The sequence below is a fragment of the Emydura macquarii genome, unplaced genomic scaffold (genome assembly GCF_026122565.2).
Source record: "Emydura macquarii macquarii isolate MOO-44397 ecotype Brisbane River unplaced genomic scaffold, CSIRO-AGI_Emac_v2 contig_3062, whole genome shotgun sequence".
Lineage (NCBI taxonomy): Eukaryota > Metazoa > Chordata > Testudines > Chelidae > Emydura > Emydura macquarii.
Genome location: NW_027133199.1, coordinates 3,396,336 through 3,417,058, shown reverse-complemented (window position 1 = coordinate 3,417,058; position 20,723 = coordinate 3,396,336). Strand labels below are relative to the sequence as shown.

General features: G+C 40.9%; 1 protein-coding gene across 7 annotated transcripts in view; it reads right to left on the bottom strand.

Annotated features, from left to right (window-relative positions):
- LDB2 (LIM domain binding 2) overlaps positions 1–20,723 on the bottom strand; it is a 434,337-nt gene that overhangs the window by 22,251 nt on the left and 391,363 nt on the right. The gene's annotated exons all lie outside the window — the stretch shown is intronic.

Sequence of the window (20,723 nt, the reverse complement as noted above, 5' to 3'; positions counted from 1 at the left end):
ACTATGTGTGATGTTGCTGCATGACATTTCCTTCCTTTCAATTTCTCCAAAAGGCAAACAAACTACTACACAGCAGTTTTGAGTCAAATCCTACCACCTGATATTTCTGATATGCAAACTCTTAGCTTTTTCTATTTGTGCAACAATGACATCTTATCAGTTTTGCTGCTTTTCATGTGGTCTATAAAATGAATCCAGTGTCTCTCTTCACCTGTGTCCTTGGCAGCTCCCTTAGGTTCAGATGGATTCTAGGATGTTGTTTGTCTTGTTCAAACTATTGCTGATCCAAAACAAATCACAGTCTTATAAAAAAATCAAGGGTGTGTAGATTGCACTTGAGTGCTAACAATTTTAAGTATGTTGGTGTATTAAAACTTGCACATGAATCTATAATTGAGCAGTACCCTAAAGGTTTTTAGTATATTATCATAGAAAATTAGGTTTGTGAGGGACCTCAGAGGTCATCTAGTACAACCTCCTGCTCAAAGTAGGATCAACCCCAACTAAGTCATTGCAGCCAGGGCTTTGCCAAGCCACACCTTAAATACCTCTAAGGATTGAGATTCCACCACCTCCCAAGGTAACCCATTCCAGTGCTTCACCACCCTCCTAGTGAAAAAGCTTTTTCCTAATATCCAACCTAAACCTCTCTCACTGCCACTTGAGACCATTTCTCCTTGTTCTGTCATCTGCTTCCATTGAGAACAGCCTAGCTCCATCCTCCCTGTAACTGCCTTTCAGGTAGGCAAAGACTGCTATCAAATCCCCACTCATTCTTCTCTTCTGCAAACTAAATATGCTAGTTCCCTCAGCCTCTTCTCATAAGTCACGTGCTCCAACCCCCTAATCATTTTTGTTGCCCTCCGCTGGACTCTCTTCAATTTGTCCACATCCTTTTTGTAGTGGGGGGCCCAAAACTTGACACAATACTCCAGATGTGGCCTCACCAGTGTCAAATAGTATGCCGTTAGCCTTCTTGGCAATAAGGGCACACTGCTGACTCATATCCAGCTTCTTGTCCACTGTAACCTCCAGGTCCTTTTCTGCAGAACTGCTGCCTAGCTGGTCGGTCCCCAGTCTGTAGCAGTGCATGGGATTCTTCCGTTCTAAGTGCAGGACTCTGCACTTCTCCTTGTTGAATCTCATCTGATTTCTTTTCGCCCAATCCACCAATTTGTCTAGGTCACTCTATATCCTATCCCTACCCTTCAGGGTATCTACCACTCCCCCCACCTTTGTGTCATCTGCAAACTTGCTGAGGGTGCAATCCACCCCATACTCCAGACCAGTAATGAAGATGTTGAACAAAAGCGGCCCCAGCACCAGCCCCAGGGGCACTCCGCTTCTTACCGGCTGCCAACTAGACATCGAGCCCTTGATCACTACCCATTGAGCCCGATGATCTAACCAGTTCTCTATCCATCTTATAGTCCATTCACCCAACCCATACTTCTTTAACTTGCTGGCAAGAATACTGTGGGAGACCATGTCAAAAGCTTTGCTAAAGTCAAGGTATATCACGTCCACCGCTTTCCCCACATCCATAGAGCCAGTCATCTCATCATAGAAGGCAATCAGGTTGGTCTGACATGACTTGCCCTTGGTGAATCCATGCTGACTGTTCCTGATCAACTTCCTCTCTTCAAAGTGCCTCAAAATGGATTCCTTGAGGACCTGCTCTATGAATTTTCCAGGCACTGAGGTGAGGCTGACTGGTATGTAGTTCCCTGAGTCCTCCTTCTTCCCTTTCTTAAAGATGGGCACTATATTTGCCTTTTTCCAATCATCCAGGACCACCCCCAATTGCCACGCATTTTCAGAGATAATGGCCAATGGCTCTGCACTCACATCAACCAACTCCCTTCAGCACCCTCGGATGTATGGACCCCATGGACCTGTGTAGATCCAGCCTTTCTAAATAGTCCTGAACCTGTTCTTTCAGCTCAGAGGGCTGCTCACCTCCTCCCCATTCTGTGCTGCTCAGTGCAGTAGTCTGGGAGCTGACCTTGTCTGTGAAGACAGAGGCAAAAAAAAGCATCAAGTACTTCAGTTTTTTCCACATTATCTGTCACTAGGTTGCCTCCCCCATTCTGTAAGGGGCCCACACTTTTCCTGACCTCCTTCTTGTTTCTAACATGCCTGTAGAAAACCTTCTTGTTACCCTTCACGTCCCTTGCTAGCTGCAACTTCAGTTGTGCTTTGGCTTTCCTGATTTCACTTCTGCATTCTCAAGCAGCATTTTATATTCCTCCCTGGTAATCTGAGCAAGCTTCCACTTCCTTTTTGTGTTTAGGCTCACCGAAGACTTCTTTGTTAAGCCAAGCTGGTTGCCTGCCTTATTTGCTATTCTTTCTACAGACTGGGATGGTTTGTTCCTGCACCCTCAATAAGGTTTCTTTAAAATACAGCCAGATCTCTTGAACTCCTTTCCCCTCATATTAGCCTCCCAGGGGATCCTGCCCATCAGCTCCCTGAGGGAGTAAAAGTCTGCTTTTTTGAAGTCCACGGTCCGTATACTGCTGTTCTCCTTTCTTCCTTTTGTCAGGATCCTGAACTTTACCATCTCATGGTCATTGCTGCCCAGGGTCCCACCCACTTTGACTTCCCCTACCAAAGCTTCCCTGTTGTGAACAGCAGGTCAAAAAGAGCACGGCCCCTAGTTGGGTCGTCCAGGACTTGCACCAGGAAGTTGTCCGCAACACTCTCCAAAAACTTCCTGGATTGTCTGTGCTCTGCTGTATTGCTCTCACAGCAGATGTCAGGGTGATTGAAGTCCCCCATGAGAACCAGGTCCTGTGATCTGGAAACTTTCACCAGTTGTCTGAAGAAAGCCTCATCTAACTCATCCTCCTGGACTGGTGGTCTGTAACAGATGCCCACCACAACATCACCCTCATTGCTCTTGCTTGAAACTTAACCCAGAGACATTCAACAGGCTTTTCTCCAGTTTCATACTGTATAATGTATAATATATAAAGTATACTTTGTAATTTACTGTTTAATTTTATATGGCAGTTCAAAACATACAGCACATAGGTAATCACTTTCTTTATACTGGAAATCAAAACATCTTAAAATGCCTTTTGTTTTAAAAGCTCATTTTCCTACATTTTCTTATATCCAGGTTTCCTGTACCAAAACTCATAACACCCCTTTACTTATATACACACGCACATGCATGCACGAGCAATCATCCACACAAACAGAGGCAATGTCACAAATGAAGTACATACATCTGTAGAAAGTTACATGTACACAGCAACTATAATCTATTTACAATCATGCAAAAAGGAAGATTTTTTTCAAGGTATAACCAGCTAACTCTTTCTATGTCATGAATCTCTTCTTGTGTGCACATAAAATCATCCTGTTTCTATACTGCAGCTCAGGCACAAATGCAGTATTTTTCACATAACCAGTTCTATTTTTAGACTGAATTGTAGGAAGTCTGCAGCATTAATAAATGGAAGAGAAGTACAGAACTACACCACATGGTAATATGCCAGTGCAAAAACTACCTTGGCCTTTAGCCAATGAACTGTGGTTAGATGTTGGAGCAACGAAAGTAGAAACACTACTTATAATGGAATGATTAATAAGCTGACAAACTTTCATGCATTTATTTCATACTTTTTGCATGCCAGCTGTATTAATACCAACATTTTCAATTTTGTTAGCAATATTTCTCAGCCTGATTCTGTTATGTGTACGTTACTGAAGCTCTCTTAATTCTACTTTCAAACAGAATGGAACAATATGTATAGCAGATGAATTTCATGGTGCAAAGTCTGAAAATCAGGAAAAAAGGGGAGCTTTTAAAAATATACTAATAAAGCAACACCTCTGGCCACTAAATCTATGGTTTTGTGATTCTCTCTTCCATTGACTCTGCAATTCACTTGTTTATGAAAATTATGAAAGCAAAAATCCTCCAGAGCTTTGATACAGAGCGTAAGAGTTCAGAGTTCTTCCAAGGACACAAATTCTTCCCTAATCTCCCCACTTCTCACCAAACCTACAGTACTTGTCCCAGTCACTGTTACCCAGTGGACAGATGGATGTTTATATAAAAGACCTTGTGCCTCAATAAAATTCCATTTTGGGGTTACATAAAACAGCAATTACTGGAAAATGGAGCTTTTTAATTAAATGTATTTGGAGGAAGTAGGGATTAATTACTTTAAAGTAGGGGAGTATTTAATGCTTACAGTCATAGATCATCCCTACTGAAGCTGTATTATTGCTGTCTGCCAATGATGCTTTTAAGTATTGATATTGCCTACATTAATAAAGCTCTAAACTATGTTCATAACAATATAATTAGTAACACAATATTATATACTCGACCTAAAACTTTGCATTACAAATTATAGCACAGTAAATATAGTTTGCAGCAACATACTCTAATTTGAGTTCTCAAATTAGAGAAATATAAACTTTGAGTAAGAGCTTTCCATAGATCTAGGAGTTTGTGTATTTGACACATTTCAAATCTCCTGGGTTAATGCTAACATAACAGAGCTTTGGTTTTGAAACACTCTGTTGCTGTGGAAAAATGCACCTGCAAATTGTAACTATTGCACATCTAACTATTTGATTTGCAGGCATAGCCAGATAGGTCGATATGTAACTGTTATTGTCTTCACCCACTGTTAACTGCAGTCACCAAATTCTGGACAAAATTATTTGCAGACCCAAAATTGTGACTGCAAATATCAGAGCCCAGGTTGCATCCCTTTTGAAATTCAGGCCCTGTGTCTGTACCCATGTTGGATTAAGTGATATATGGTGAATGTGGAAAGCCATCCACAAAAGTCAGAAGGGAAACAAACATTAGTTTGTGTTTCTATGAAGAATTCCAGTCAGATACACCAAATCAATATTTTGCCTCTGCCTGTACTCAAGCTGTTGTGTGAGGATCTATACAAAATCAGATATGGGATTTAGGGTGGGTGGAGCTAGGCATCAAATGGCAGTACAACGTGCTGGCACATGTGGGTCTAGACTCCCAGAATGGCAGGATGTGTGAGTGCTATGAAGCCATTACACTGAGTTCTGGGGTTGGGTGATGCCACACTGTTACTTGGTACCTTTGTAGTCATCTGTCAGAAAGCTGTGGGACAGACTCTGGTGGGAGTTGCATCCAGCTTGCCTTGCAAGAAGGAAGATTGCCAAAATATGGGGCCTTTGAGAGACACAGAAAGGTCTCCCTTCCTCCATCATGTAAAAATAGCAGAAATACCAGATCAGGCTCAGAATCACTGGATATCTCTGCATAGTCAGGTAGTACAATCTGCCTGGTATCTTAATAAATTAAGTGGTTGTGCGTTTAGTGGCTACAAAATATCTGATGTTGCATCAAACATTGGCCTCATCAGCATTCAGTACTTATGCCACAGAATGAAAGGAAAATGGCAAGAAAAACATCATCTTCTCACCTGTTTCAGTACTTCTCTTCATTACCTTCTCCTACCAACATACTAGCATGTTCTATAGCTGGATTAGCACCATTACATACTACTTAGCATTTCTGGTGCACAGTATTTTCCGTTTTGTAGTTGTAGGTTAGTTGTTGCTAGTTATTGTAGATGGAATGGGGCGGGGAAGGACAATAACCCACAGATGTCTCTTGGAAAGAAAATATTTCACTTTTTAAATTACTTAATCCACATGACTATTGAGAAGAATGCTCTGAGCTGCAAGTTGAGGAGCAGATGTCTTATCTGAGATGTTTTTCAAATTCATCCATTAATTTTAGGATCTCAACGGTGGCAATACTGAAAAAGGTCTTCTGACTGTATCAATGTCACCAGATGCATTGAAGCAGCACTCTGATATTGCTAACTGTGGACATGTCAGACAGAACCATCTTCCAGCTGGAGATCTGATGACAGAGAATGCCATTTTTACTGTGATGAAAACAGCCTGCGTTTTCATTGTGGGGTGGAAAGAAGTGATCTACACTTCCCATATACCACCCAGCTAAGTTACTGCAGTAGACAGACAGTATGTCACACTGTACTCTGTTCAACAAAACTAATTTTTAGCAATATAGATTTTCTGGGGGAAGAAGGGTAGTGTGAATTCTGCCTTTGGCATGTGTCCCAAGCCCCCTTGGCATTGCCATAGCCAACACATTCTCCCTCTTCAGGCAGTCCACTGATGCTAGAGTTTTTGAGGGCAACTTTTATGTTGTTTTCTACTATTGTGATCACAGTTATGTATCCTTTATTTTGAAATGTACTTTTAATTTGTTCCAGACAGCACTGAAAATATCACAAAGCACAGCACAATTGTCAAACTCTCGCCATCACTGGGATCAGAAGTAGGCAGTTCTACTGGGCACAGAATATGAACTCAGATAGCTACAGGGTTACTGTGATTGGAAACAAGAACAGCATTTTCCTTTTCCTCTTCTAAATGACTTCCTGATGGATCACATGTTCACACTACCTCATCTAGAAAAGGTTTCCAGTGGTTCCACTCTCTGTACTCATGCTTCCCGTCGTGAAGACTCTATCCCAACTTACCTGCATGAGCTCATGTTTCTCTGCCTCCTCCTTCCACACTATCGGTATTGGCCTCTTCCCAGTTCTATATTCTAGCACTTCCTCTCGCTACACCATCTCCAGTGTGCTAATTAGAACAGTCTACCTGCCCCCTTACACCTCACTGAGTCCTCATTCCAACAGCATAAATAAGGAGTGGTGTAGAAGGGAGTCCTACTAAAAGCAGACTCTGCTAAAAGTAGAAGGGAGCTCCCCTTCCTCTCGCTGGCTTGGGGCAGCAGTGCTGTTCACAGCTCTCCCTGCTCCGGGACTGTTGTGCCCAGCGTTCCACCTCCTTTTTCAGTCTACTTTAACCTCTGCCCATCCCTATTTATAACATAACTCTAGTCCCCTAGTTCTTCTTTACCACTTACTGCCAACACGGATGCTTACTATTTCCAACCCACTGTCTACCTCTTCTAGTCTATTGTCTCCATCTATTCTCACATCTTCTTATTGTATTGCTACTGCTATTGCTATTATTGAAATGGGTGTGCACTGAGGGATACTTGTATAAATGGCCTGGACTCATGGGAGGAAGTTTGATTTTGAGGTTAAGTCACTGGACTGGACTAAACTTGGGAAATTTTGGGTCAATTCCCAGCTTTCCCAAAGACTTGCTATGTGACCTGGAGCAAGTCACTTAAGCCTTGATGTGCCTCAGTTCCCCATCTGTAAAATGGGGAAAATAATACTTCAATACCTCAAATGGACATTGTGAGGATACTTTATGCTTTAGCCAAACATGAGTTATTGGGCCGCAATACAAGGGTAACAAAGTGAAATTGAACAGCCTGTGATAAATACAGGAGGTTAGACTCTATGATCAAATGGCCCCTTCTGGACTAAAGCTCTATGACTCTATGAATTTATGAATCTATGAATCTTTCATCACTGATTGTGAGGGGCTTAGATACTATACATATGGGGGCCATTTAAGTAGCTAAACAGTTATAAAATTACATCGTATTTGTACTTGTTGTTTTAGAAGCCTCTCCAATATATACAACATTGTGTTCCAAAACATTATATTCAGCTGCCATGGATGTTTTTTTAAGCAAGCTCTTTTCTTGCTTCAGCTGAGTCAGAATTTTTCAAGGCTTCATGGATGGGGCACATTGTTTGCAGTTCTTGTATGCCATCTCACAAAGGAAGTAATTTATCAGCAAGCTAAACCAGTGTGCTTGTACAGCCACCATCCTTTGTAGCATTGATTTAGTTTAATTATTATCAATTCAAATGTAACAATTCAATTACTTTTCATATACCAAAAACAATGAATAAATTATATTTTCCAATATTCACATGGTCCTTGTGAAAAGAAAATATATATATTTCTTTTCACAAAGACTATTTGAATAATAAAGCTTCCCAATCACTGGATATAATTACATAGTGCAGATTAAGACTCTTGTTCGATGCAATTAATCCAGAAGGCCAGAATAAAGGACCCAAACCTAGGTCATTCAATATGACAAACAGAATGCATTCCCATTGGACCAATGCTTTAAACTTTCTGAAACACTCTGACTCAAATTTTCAATGTATCCAGTTTATATACACTTCCATCATGAATGTGCATTCACGCATAGACATGTGTGTCCAAACCGCCAACCTGCATGAGTGCACTGGTATTGTACATGCATGTTTGAAAACATGCACTTCTTATTCTAAGATTCTGCACAGAATGCTTAATTTCCAAAGTGGCCATTTCTTGGGCTAGTTTAATCCAGATTTACGCTTATGCTGTAATACACTCCTGTGGGACATAATGCCTTTTCTTTTATGTTTCAATTTTTTTCTACTCATATAGATGGTATAGAAGTAATCTTCTAAAACAGAAATGGTATCACTGGGGTTTGCTTTTACTTCCCTCTACTAGCATCAGCCTCTTAAACACCCAAGATTTTTGTTTTCATGAACCAATTTTCTTTATCCAAATGGTATTTCAACACATATTCCCAAGTGTCTGCCATCCTTTCCTCTACTGACACTTGGTCCAGCAAATGGTGCGAATAGACTGGCATACACAGTATTTGCAGAATCAAGGTCAGAAACTAGTAATCTTTGTTGCTTTGCCCTATGGCATCATTCTCTACCTTGACAGTGACGTTGCTTGTGAAATGTGATTTCACATTATAGAGCATTTCTGGATTGTATTGCAGTCTTATCTTTTTTGTTTTATTTTTGTTGTTTTCCCCCCAGACAGGGGGCTTGATTCTTCACTGCCTTGCAGCTGGTATGGTCTTTTACACCTATGCAAAGTGAGTGGGAAAATGCTACCATAACAGTTTTCCACTCACTTTGCGTAAGTGCAATGACTACACGAGGTGCAAGGCAGAGAAGAATGAGATTGAAAGATTTTTATCATTCAATGTAGCTTAACAGTTAAAGGAAAATCAGAGTGATGATATATATTGTTGCATGAGTCAATTGATCAGGACACACCGATGAGTTACAGTGTGTAGATGTAAGTTAGGACTTGCCTATATGAGGAAATTGACTAGCATAACTTTTGTGGAATAAACTATTCTGGAATAACTCCCCATGTGGACACTTTATGCTGGAATAAAAATTACTTTATTCTAGAATAATTACTATTGCTAGCCCAATCAACTTCCCTGCATAGACAAGGCCCTATATCAAGAAGATAAAAGAAGAGAATACAGCAGCAAAAATAACTAACAGCAGTATGTAAGTACCTCCTCCTGCTTTATCTTCCATGTTTCTAAGGGTTGGTCTACACTGCTGCTGGGGGTTGATGGGAGATACGCAAGCTATGTAAAGTAGCTTGCACATCTCCTGTCGATTTACTTATGTTCCCGTACCGCGGCATCCTCACTGTGCTGCGTTGACGGGAGATTCCCTCTAGTTGATGCAGCCTTACTCCTTTTGGGGAGGTGGATTAATGGCGTTGACCAGAGAGCACTTCTGGGATCAATTGAGCAGGTCTCCATGACCTGCTCAATCGATCCCACTGCATTGATCCCTGCGGCAGGGAAAACATACCCTTAGAGTACAAGCTCAGGGTCTCTGATAGGGTGATCAGATGTCTTGATTTTATAGGGACAGTCCTGATATTCGAGGCTTTTTTTTTAATATAGGTGCCTATCACCCCACACCCTCTGTTCTGATTTTTCACACTTGCTATCTGGTCACCCTAGTCTCAGATGGGCAAATACTCAGAGCAGCTAGCCTATCCCACAGCTCATGTTGTTGTGGCTACAATCTCTTTTTAACATGCTAGCTCGATGAGAGGGGGTTAAGCCTAGATGACCCTTGCGGACCCTTCTAACCCTATGGTTTTATAACTCAATGCTGAGAATCATACCCTCAGATCAAAGTGCAGACATACCTTAAAACTGTACTTTCTCCTCTTTGTTCTACCTGCCACTAGAACAAGTCACAGAATCATCTTCTCTCTGCTTCTCTACCTGCTTTTGAGGGTTACCAGTTCCTCTGCAATTTTGTAACTGTAACTGTAATATACTACAGTATTTTGGAGGCTATGCACCAATATATGACAGTTTGGGGTGACAACAGATAACACTTAGTGTCTTTACCTATAGGTCTTGCAAGTTCTTTAGTTCTTTTTATATGGATATGCTTTTTCCATTTTGCTCTGTGGTCTAGTGCAATAGAGAAGAGAGTAGTTTCCTGATGGTATTCAAAAGTATGACCATTTATCTTAGGTTGTCAGGCAGAGCTAAATCTGTGTTTTTCTTCTCATTTTGATGGATGCTGCCTCATGACCCTGAGCACAATAGCAACATGGTTGGTTGTTGAACGAAACAAAACAAAAAACAGAGTCCCTGGGTGTGGAATCTGTAGGTGTAGCTCACTTTCTCTTCTCTGATTTCCTTCTTTCATTATGTTTTAATTGAGCCTTTGTTCAAGGCACTTGATAACAGTAGGCTGAAGAAATAACTCACCACTGTATATAATACAAAGTGTTGAGCGGAAGATACAGCAATAATTAAATTCAGGATCAGGTTTTTCATTTCATGCCAACATATTGTTCACCCATTTCAGATTCAAAACCTGGGGTCAAATTATTTCTTGAGCCTTGATCGTCTGTGTTCTTGTATGTGTATATAGCATGGAGTTTAAGGAAGTTCCACTCTAGAGCAAGCATGGGAATGTAGGCATAGGTAAGGTTAAGTGCCTGTCCTAGTTCTCCATGCTGAGCAGTCATAAGTCTAAAGCCTGCCATGCATTCGCTACCTTATTGTCAGGACTGCAATTTAAAACAGAGTAGGTGTGGGAGGAGAATGGACTTGTCTGAGGAGGCAGAGGCTTTACGATGATCCACAGCACTCAGATGAGTGGATAACAACACACTCTCCTCTCAAACCTTATTTCTGCTACAAGGCAGGAATAACTTGGCAGCTGGACAGGATCAAATCCCTGGTGTAACACCATGTGGCATGGCTCACTCATCCTCAGACGGGCCCCTTGCATCGGTGCAGGATACCTTTGGGTCCAGCACCTCCTGCCAGCTGTCTGTCTCTGGCCCCAAGTCTTCTCCAGCTCAGCCCTCTGGCCAAGTCACCTTCGTTTACACCTTCTGGGGTATCATAAACAAGTTCAAACAAAACTGAATAGTTCTTCTACTCTCTTCGGCTACTGACATCTTTTCCTCTCTACTTACAAAGTGTATCTGAGGACTTTCTTTGCAGGCTCCTACGCTGACACTATAGTGCACTGCTCCCATTGTCTCTGTCTGTGCACTCTAACCTTAGGCTTTTCTCAGGCAAAGAGACCTGTCTCTCCCTTCAGTTGGGCTCTTTCAGTCTATTTACTAGCCAGGAGCCAATTAGCTATTCACCTTCCCAGATGCAAAGCATGACTCACTGGGTGCCTTTGCTAGCCTAGCAGTCACATCACACACCACTAAAGTCAAAGGAGTTACACCAGAGATTAACTTGCTTTTGAAAAGGTTTGCACAATTCAGTTAGTTTGTGCAGAGATAGTTGCTATCACTGGACTCAATTTTTTCATGTGGGCAATTCTGCTTGTTATCAAATTCCATCCCCAGGGACAGCTCCAGAAGGGATTCCTGGATCTCTCCTGCCCCATCCCTTCAGTAGATGCTGCATACTCCCCACATGTGATTGCCACTCCACTGACTAGTAGGGGCAGGGGGATACGGACATAGCCTCTTTTGGGGGGGGAGGTGTCTTGAACCCCATGGGTCCAAAGGCTCTTGAATGTGGAATTTGCATCCCCACTCCAGCCCGTGCCTGTGCATCTATGAAGAAGCTGGACACCATCTGGCCTGTCCCACTGTCATGTAGTCAATCAAAAAGGTGCACAGTGAGTCTAGATAAAATGTTCAGGCAAGAATCAAAATCAAACCTATTCCCTCTCATTTCATCATCATTTGTGCTAAGAGGGTATCACTCTTTACTCTCAATGCATCTTGTGGTGAGAAAGAAAGATAATCTGTATTCCATGTGCCTAGACAGGCCTTTCAACTGCCAAGTCTTCTATTATTAAAAAGGGGCTGGATTACTTTATTTTAACTTTCTTTTTATGGACAATTTGTGAAATAGCCCAAATGTCATGAATGAGCAAAATAAATTATCAAAACAACAACCATATGCTGTTTCCAAGCTTAAAATAGAAGTTAAAATTATACCCAAACATTGGTTTGGAATCATACTTGTCCTCTCCAGGTTACATATGACAAATATCAAAGAGACAGCATTCAGGAAAAAAGGTGCTTCTCTGCTAAAACTTTGCAACAATTCCTTTGGGGAGAAATAGTCTCCTTTAAAAAAGAGACCATCAGACCTATTACTAGCGTTTTATACAAAGCATCACACAAGAAGGTCCTTAAGTTGTTGTTAGACTCATTGAGTGACTCCATAAAATAGCATCATGGGGCTCCAAGCTTATTTCCTAATGGTGATTTCCAGAAAGGTTTGCAGTTTACATGTAAAAATATTTTCTCCCTAACTGCTTGGAATCTCAGCGTCAAGCTGTGTTCTTTCTGACTCATAGATCACCATCATAACAATTCTGCAATCAGAACTTAGTTAACAATTTTGCTGCTGAAGTGCAAGTCAGAATGGAATCTAGCCCAGTCTCTCCTCATTGCACTGGCTCTGTAATGCTCACAAGAAGTAATAAAAAATAGTGAATCTTTTTTTCACTCAGAAATACATACAAGGAGTAGATCCACTGAAAAAGGTCTCATTTTTCTGACAACAACCACATTTCAAGCAAATTGAGAAGACTCAGATTTTAATGTATAACAACCAGGGATTCTCCATGGAGATTGGGGATTCTTCCAGATCACAGAGCATCAAAGACCTGCTAAATGTCATGCATCTCATGTGGGACTCATGCATTTGGCAGCCCTGTCACACCTGCTTGCCATTCAGGTGGCTGGCCTCTTATAGGTGGGCAAAAAGGAACTACTGCTAATGCTACTGGAGATTCCTATGCATTGGGGACAAAAAGGAGTTGTTTCTATTGCCAGTTGAGGGACTGAAGAACTGCTTCCAATCATGGTCCTATACTGCAGAGGAGTAGAAGTCGTTCTTACCGGTGATGATCAATATAATCATGTGTGGCAAATAGTGACAGACAGGAGGGATGGTCCAGCAATTAGTGCACAAGCTTAGAACTTGGGAGACCTATGGTCATGTCCCTGCTCTACCACAACTTTCCTGTATGATCTTGGGCAACTTATTTCATCTCCCTGTGCCTCAGCTCCCTCTGTGATAATATAATTCCCCTCCCCCCCAAAGTTGTTGTACCAAAACAATACATTAAAAATTGTGAAGTGGTCAGAAACTATAGTAATGGAGGCCACATAACAATTCTGCAACCAGAATTTAGCTAATGGATTAGCAGGAGTGTTGTAAGCAAAACACAAGAAGTAATTCTTCTGCTCTACCCCAAGCTGATTAAGCCTCAACCAGAGTATCATGTCCAGTTCTGAGTGCCACATTTCAGGAAAGATGTGGACAAAATGGAGAAAGTCCAGAGAAGAGCAACAAAAATGAGTAAAGGTCTAGAAAACATGACCTCTGAGAGAAGATTGAAAAAGTTGGATTTGTTTAATCTGGAGAAGAGAAGAGTGGGAGGGGAGGGGACAAGATAACAGTTTGCTAGTAAATAAAATGTTGTTACAAGGAGAGAGAAAATTGTTCTTTTTAACCTCTGAGTCTAGGACAAGAAGCAATGGGCTTAAATTGCAGCAAGGGTGGTTTAGGTTGGACATTAGTAAAAACTTCTTAACTTAAGTTAGGCACTGGAATAAATTGCCTAGGGAGGTTGTAGAATCTTCATCACTGGAGATTTTTAAGAGCAGGTTAGACAAACACCTGTCTAAATGAGGGCTGAACTAGATAATACTTAGTCCTGCCATAAGTGCAGGGGACTGGACGAAATGACCTCTCAACATCCCTTCCAGTCCTATGATTCTATGATTAATTCCATAGACAGAGCAAGATTTTCAGAGCACAGAGCGTATAACAGCAGGCATAGCAATATTTACATTATGAAATGGCTTTAGTATGCCAAACACAAATGGAACTTTCAGCTGTGTTGTCAATGATGTCATAGGCATACGCTCTAGTTAATGTACATATATGAACCTTTTCCCTCTTCCTTATTATTTCCATTTTATAATAGCAACAACTGCCTTCAGGCAACGCATTTTCTGGCACTTCTTGGGCGGTTGAAGTCATCTGGTTTTCCTGATGCCACGCAATGCATTCAAGGTGTTCAGTACTGATAACCAACCACAGATGCACTTCCTGGACTTTCCTATTGCTTCAATAACACACTGCCAATACTTGCTAGCTAGTGTAACTTTTATATGTCCAGAATTGAAGAAAACTCACTGAGTTTTATATACATATAAAAATATCTATGTGATCAGCATAAATAAGTCACCCTAAATAAATCCAGTCTAGTTTCATATTTGATTTTTTTGAGTGTTCCAAAATGGAAGGTTTAATTGTTCGTTACCAAAGGCATTTTCTACATGATCATGATGCCTATGATATCCCATAGATTCACGCAGCTTTATATATTAATATGCAGAGAGCTGAGTGTTATTAAGTGCATGCTTCTGACAGCCCCTGCAGTTATGAATAAAACAGCTAATGAGAAGAAAAACTGCCCATATTGCCTAATTCCCAAGACTCAAGCCATTTTTAAGCTACAGTCCAATGACAAATGACACTTTTCACCTTTATATACATCGCCCTTCCGAGATTATAGATTTAGATGGATAGCTTTTTAGAATAACACTACCACAAGCATTAGACACAGAGTCAAAGGTTTGCCTCCAGCATGAATGGTATTCAATCCAGCAAAAATGTTCCAGAATAAAATAAAATAGACTAATTGTTAGATGGAAAGTATGTAATTATATTCTTAAAGCAAATTAACATCTAGTAATTTAAAAAAATCAGAGGTAAAGCTCACTGATAAATTTCTCTCTCTAAGTCTTCATTGAAAAAAACTCTGGTAACAATAAGTACAGGTATTTTCTGCTAAGGTTTCTCACATTTTGGTGTAAATCATTCCAGCTCCAATAGATCTAGAGCAATTTACACCAGTTGAGGATCTGGCCCAACTTATTGTTGTCCAGGAGAATCTCAGATAATAAGCAACCTTTGAATAATTAAAGCAAGACTTAGAAGTGTAGCCTCCCTTTTAACTGTGTTTGCACAATCCTGCAAGATGCTGAAAACTAACCATCTCTTGAGAGACGCTAAGCAGCCATAACTTCCATTGAAATTGAGGGAGCTTAGCACCTTGCAAGATTGGGCTCAAAATTACATCTTTAGCAAACATCTAAAAATGTCCTACAATATCAGCTTGGTTTCTTCTTATATAACTTCATTTTAGGGAAGATCAGAAATTGAGAGAAAACAGTCTCAAATAATTGCCAAAAACCAGAGAGACAAGGTGGGTGAGGTAATATCTTTTATTGCTTGTCTCTCTACCCAACAGAAGATGGTCCAATAAAAGATATTACCTCACCCACCTTGTCTCTCTAATATCCTGGGACCAACACAACTACAACAACATATGCCAAAAACGAGGCAGCCGCAATCTATTTTGTCTTCTATATTTTAACCCTTTTTCTTACTTTCTTTCTTTTTTCAGGCAACAATTATGAGCACAATTTTGGTGATAGAAAGAAAGACAGGAAAGAGTTAGCAGAAACGTAAAAGTATCTGGAGGGAGAGCAACTTGTTCATGCATCTCTGGGTGCCGTAATTCATTCATGTAGCTAGGTTCTGCTTCTGTTCCTTTTCCTCCTGCTTCAAGTATTTCTAATCCCTGATGCAGTAAACAGTGAAAAATAAAGAAAGCTCTCAAAGCTTCTGTAGTTCCCCATCCAATTATCTTCTTCTTCTCAGTCCAAAAAGAGGAAAAAGCCTTTCCTCTGTAAGCCAAATTTGTACTTTTGGGGCCACATCCTCCATGGTTGCAAATGGGGGTAGCAACACTGACCTCAACAGAGTTATGCTAATTTACACAGCTGAATATAAGGGCCTTTGTATCCAGTGTTGTTGTAAATTAAATTATTACAGTCATCATATCTGTTTTGCTTCTGTAAGGCTCCTCAAGTTGTTATGTATGATTAATCTCTCAGTATTCATGCATTAAATCTTAAAAGCAAAGTGTCATACAAAGGTGAAACTCTGTTCCCAGTTATATCACAGTTAATCTGAAGTAATGCCATTGGTTTCTGAGAAGTCATTCCATTGTATATACCAATGTAACTGCAAGCGGAATTTTAGAATGTCTTTCTAAGGGAGTTAAGTGGCAAGATGAGCCAAAATGCTAAAAAAATGACTAATTGAGACAGCCTTCCCAGATACAGAGCCAGAAAGAACTGGAGGAGTTGGCACACAAGGAATCCAGATGGCCTTCAAGGTACTGTAACTACCCAGAAGATGGGGGTGGGGGGGGGGAAAGGTGTCATGAACATTTGTTACGTTTGTAAAGCAAAAACTGGCATTTTCCTCCCAAGTGAAATCTTAATATGGAAAATGTTAAATTTACCAGCATAAGGTATTTCCAGTTAGTTTTTCAATTTGGTGTGGGTCTAACAAGTGTATTTTATCTTTGCATCTGCATTTCAGACTCTGAACCACACTCTTCTGTGTTCTACATTCTTCACTATGTTTTACTCTTCATCAATGCAGATTTTAGACTGCACCATTTTTCATCCTACTTATGATCTTTGCCATCAGAATGGATGAGTTTTGTTCCATGTTCTGTTTCTTCCTGCAACTCACAGAATTTATTGTGAAATTTAAAGACTAAAATATTTTAAGGAAACATAGTAATAGTATATACAATATTCTGTCCTTTACATGGCTGGACATTTCACCTCCACATCGCTGGTTAATGAATCTATCAGGGATCCAATGGAATATTAGCCATAATATTGCACATGGCAGAGTTATAAAACACAGAAGCATAATAGTAAACACTAAAATAATATTTTAAAGTGGCATTAATGGTTTGACACCTCTCACCAAAAGCCAATAAACTCAAATATCCAGTGGCATCCTTTAAGGATGGTGAACATTATCTTTGTTTGAGCTGCACAGTCAGAAGATTATTTAGCTTAATAATTCACTTCTTTAGAATGTGTTGTCTTCCAATAAGTTTGGGTATAGCACATTGTGGAAACTATTGTAATACAAATAATAAATAATAACAATCTCCTCCCATTGAAGTCAGTCAAGTTCTGCACCTGAGCAGCACAGTGAGACAATGACTGATCCAGAGGAAAGAACAACCTCTACTTAATTACCAGCATCATTTTCTAGAGCGCTTGTGTTTTTCTTGGAAGTCTCCCATTCAACTACTGATTGGGACAAATCTTGCTTAGTTTATGAGATCCAATGAAAGCACAGCGTTAGGATATGATTAGGGAGAGCCTTAGGAAGAGATTCTGGAGGCCTGGAAAAGGGCAAATATAGTGCCCATCTATAAAAAGGGGAATAAGGACAGCCTGGGGAATTACAGACCAATCAGCTTAACTTCAGTACCTGGAAATATAATGGATCAAATAATTAAGTAATTGATTTGCAGACACCTAAAAGATAATAAGGTGATAAATAACAGTTATCATGGATTTGTTAAGAACAACTTGTGTCAAACCAAAGTAATAGCTTTCTTTCACAGGGTAACAAGCCTTGTGGATGGGGAGAAAGTGGTAGACGTGTTATATCTTAACTTTAGTAAGGCTTTTGATACTATCTCACATGACCTTCTCATAAACAAACTAGGGAAATCCAAGCTACATGGAGCTACTATAATGTGGGTGCATAACTGGTTGGAAAACAGTTCCCAGAGAGTAGTTATCAGTGGTTCACAGTCAAGCTGAAAGGGCATATCAAGTGGGGTCCTGTTCTGTTCAACATCTTCATCAATGATTTAGATCAGTGGTTCTCAACCGGGGGTACATGTACGCCTGGGGGTATGCAGAGGTCTTCCAGGGGGTACATCAACTCATCTAGATATTTGCAACAGGCCACATAAAAAGCATTAGCAAAGTCAGTACAAACTAAAATTTCATACAATAGCTTGTTTTTACTGCTCTATATCCTATACACTGAAATGCATGTGCAATATTTATATTCCAATTGATTTATTTTATAATATGGTAAAAATGAGAAAGGAAGCAATTTCTCAATAACACTGTGCTGTGACACTTTTGTATTTGTATGGCTGATTTTGTAAGCCAGTACTTTTTAAGTGAGGCGAACCTTGGAGATACGCAAGGCAAAGCAGACTCCTGAAAGGGGTACAGTAGTCTGGAAAGATTGAGAACCACTGATTTAGATAATAGCATAGAAAGAACACTTATAAAGTGTGTGGACGATACCAAGTTCGGAGGGGTTGCAAGTGCTCTGGAGTATAGGATTAAAATTCAAAATGATCTGGACAAACTGGAGAAATGGTATGAAGTAAATATGATTAGGTTCAATAAGGACAAATGCGAAGTATTCCATTTAGGAAATTGCATATGTACAAAATGGAAATGACTGCCTAAGAAGGAGTACTGAGGAAAGGGATCTGGGGATCTGAGTGGATCACAAGCTAAATATGAGTCAACAGTGTAATACTACTGCAAAAAAACCAAACATCATTCTGGGATGTATTAGCAGGACTGTTGTAAGTAAGACACGAGAATTAATTCTTCCATTCTACTCCACACTAATTAGGTCTCAACTGGAATATTGTGTTCAGTTCTGGGCACCACATTTCAGGAAAGATACGGACAAATTGGAAAAAGTCTAGAGAAGAACAACAAAAATGATTAAAGGTCTAGAAAATATGACCTGGGAAGGAAGATTGAAAACATTGGGTTTGTTTAGTCTGCAGAAGAGAATCATAGAAGATTAGGGTTGGAAGGGACCTCAGGAGGTCATCTAGTCCAATCGCCTGCTCAAGCAGGACCAACCTCAACTAAATCATCGCAGCCAGGGCTCTGTCAAGCCTCACCTTAAAAACCTCTAATGATGGAGATTCTACCACCTTCTGAAGTAACCCATTCCAGTGCTTCACCATCCTCTTAGTGAAAAAGGTTTTCTTAATATCCAACCTAGACCTACCTCACTGCAACTTGAGACCATTGCTCCTTGTTCTGTCATCTACTACCATCTGTCATCTACTACAACCTAGCTGCATCCTCCCTGGACCCTCCTTTCAGGTAGTTAAAGGCTGTTATCAAATCCCCACTCATTTTTCTCTTCTGCAGACTAAACAAGCCTACTTCCCTCAGCCTCTCCTCATAAGTCATGTGCTCCAGCCCCCTAATCATTTCCATTGCCCTCCGCTGGACTCTTTCCAATTTGTCCACATCCTTTCTGTAGTGGGGAGCCCAAAATTGGACAATACCCCAAATGTGGCCTCACCAGTGCCGAATACAGAGGAATAATCACTTCCCTCGATCTGCTGGCAATGCTCCTATTAATGCAGCCCAATATGCCGTTAGCCTTCATGGCAACAAGGGCACATTGTTGACTCATATCCAGCTTCTTGTCCACTGTAACCCTCAAGTGTTTTTCTTCAGAACTGCTGCCTAGCTGGTCAATCCCCAGTCTGTAGCAGTGCAAGGGATTCTTCCATCCTAAGTGCAGGACTCTGCACTTCTCCTTGTTGTATCTCATCCGATTTCTTTTGGCCCAATCTCCCAATTGTCTAGGTCACTCTGTATCCTATCCCTACCCTCCAGTGTATCTACCACTCCCCCCCCCCCCCCAACTTAGCCTCATCTGCAAACTTACTGAGGGTGCAATCCACCCCATCCTCCAGATCACTAGTGAAAATGTTGAACAAAACCGGCCCCAGCACCGACCCCTGGGGCACTCTGCTTGTTACCGGCTGCCAACTAGACATCGAGCCGTTAATCACTACCTGTTGAGCCCAATGATCTAACCAGTTCTCTATCCATCTTATAGTCCATTCATCCAACCTCTGCTTCTTTAACTTGCTCATAAGAATACTGTGGGAGACCGTATCAAAAGCTTTGTTAAAATCAAGGTATGTCACGTCCACTGATTTCCCCACATCCACAGAGCCAGTCATCCCATCATAGAAGACAATCATTTTGGTCTAACATGACTTGCCCTTGGTGAACCCATGTTGACTGATCACCTTCCTCTCTTCCAAGTGCCTCAAAATGGATTCTTAAGGACCTGCTCCATGATTTTTCCGGGAACTGAGGTGAGGCCAACTGGTCTGTAATTTCCTGTTTCCTCCTTTTTTGAAGATGGGCACCATATTTGCCTTTTTCCAATTATTCGGGACCACCTCAAATTGCTACGAGTTATCAAAGATATTGGCCAATGGCTCTGCAATCACATCAGCCAACTCCCTCAGCACCCTTGGATATATTGCCTTCGGCCCCAAGGACTTGTGCATGTCCAGCCTTTTAAAAGAGTCCTGAACCTGTTCTTTGAGCATGAGGACTGCTCACCTCCTCCCCATTCTGTGCTCCCCAATGCAGCAGTCTGGGAGCTGACTTTGTCTGTGAAGACAGAGGCAAAAAAAGCAGTGAGTACTTCAGCTTTTTCCACATCATCTGTCACTAGGTTGCCTCCCCCATTCTGCAAGGGGCCCACACTTTCCCTGATCTTCTTCTTGTTGCTAACATAGCTCTAGAAACCTTTTTTGTTA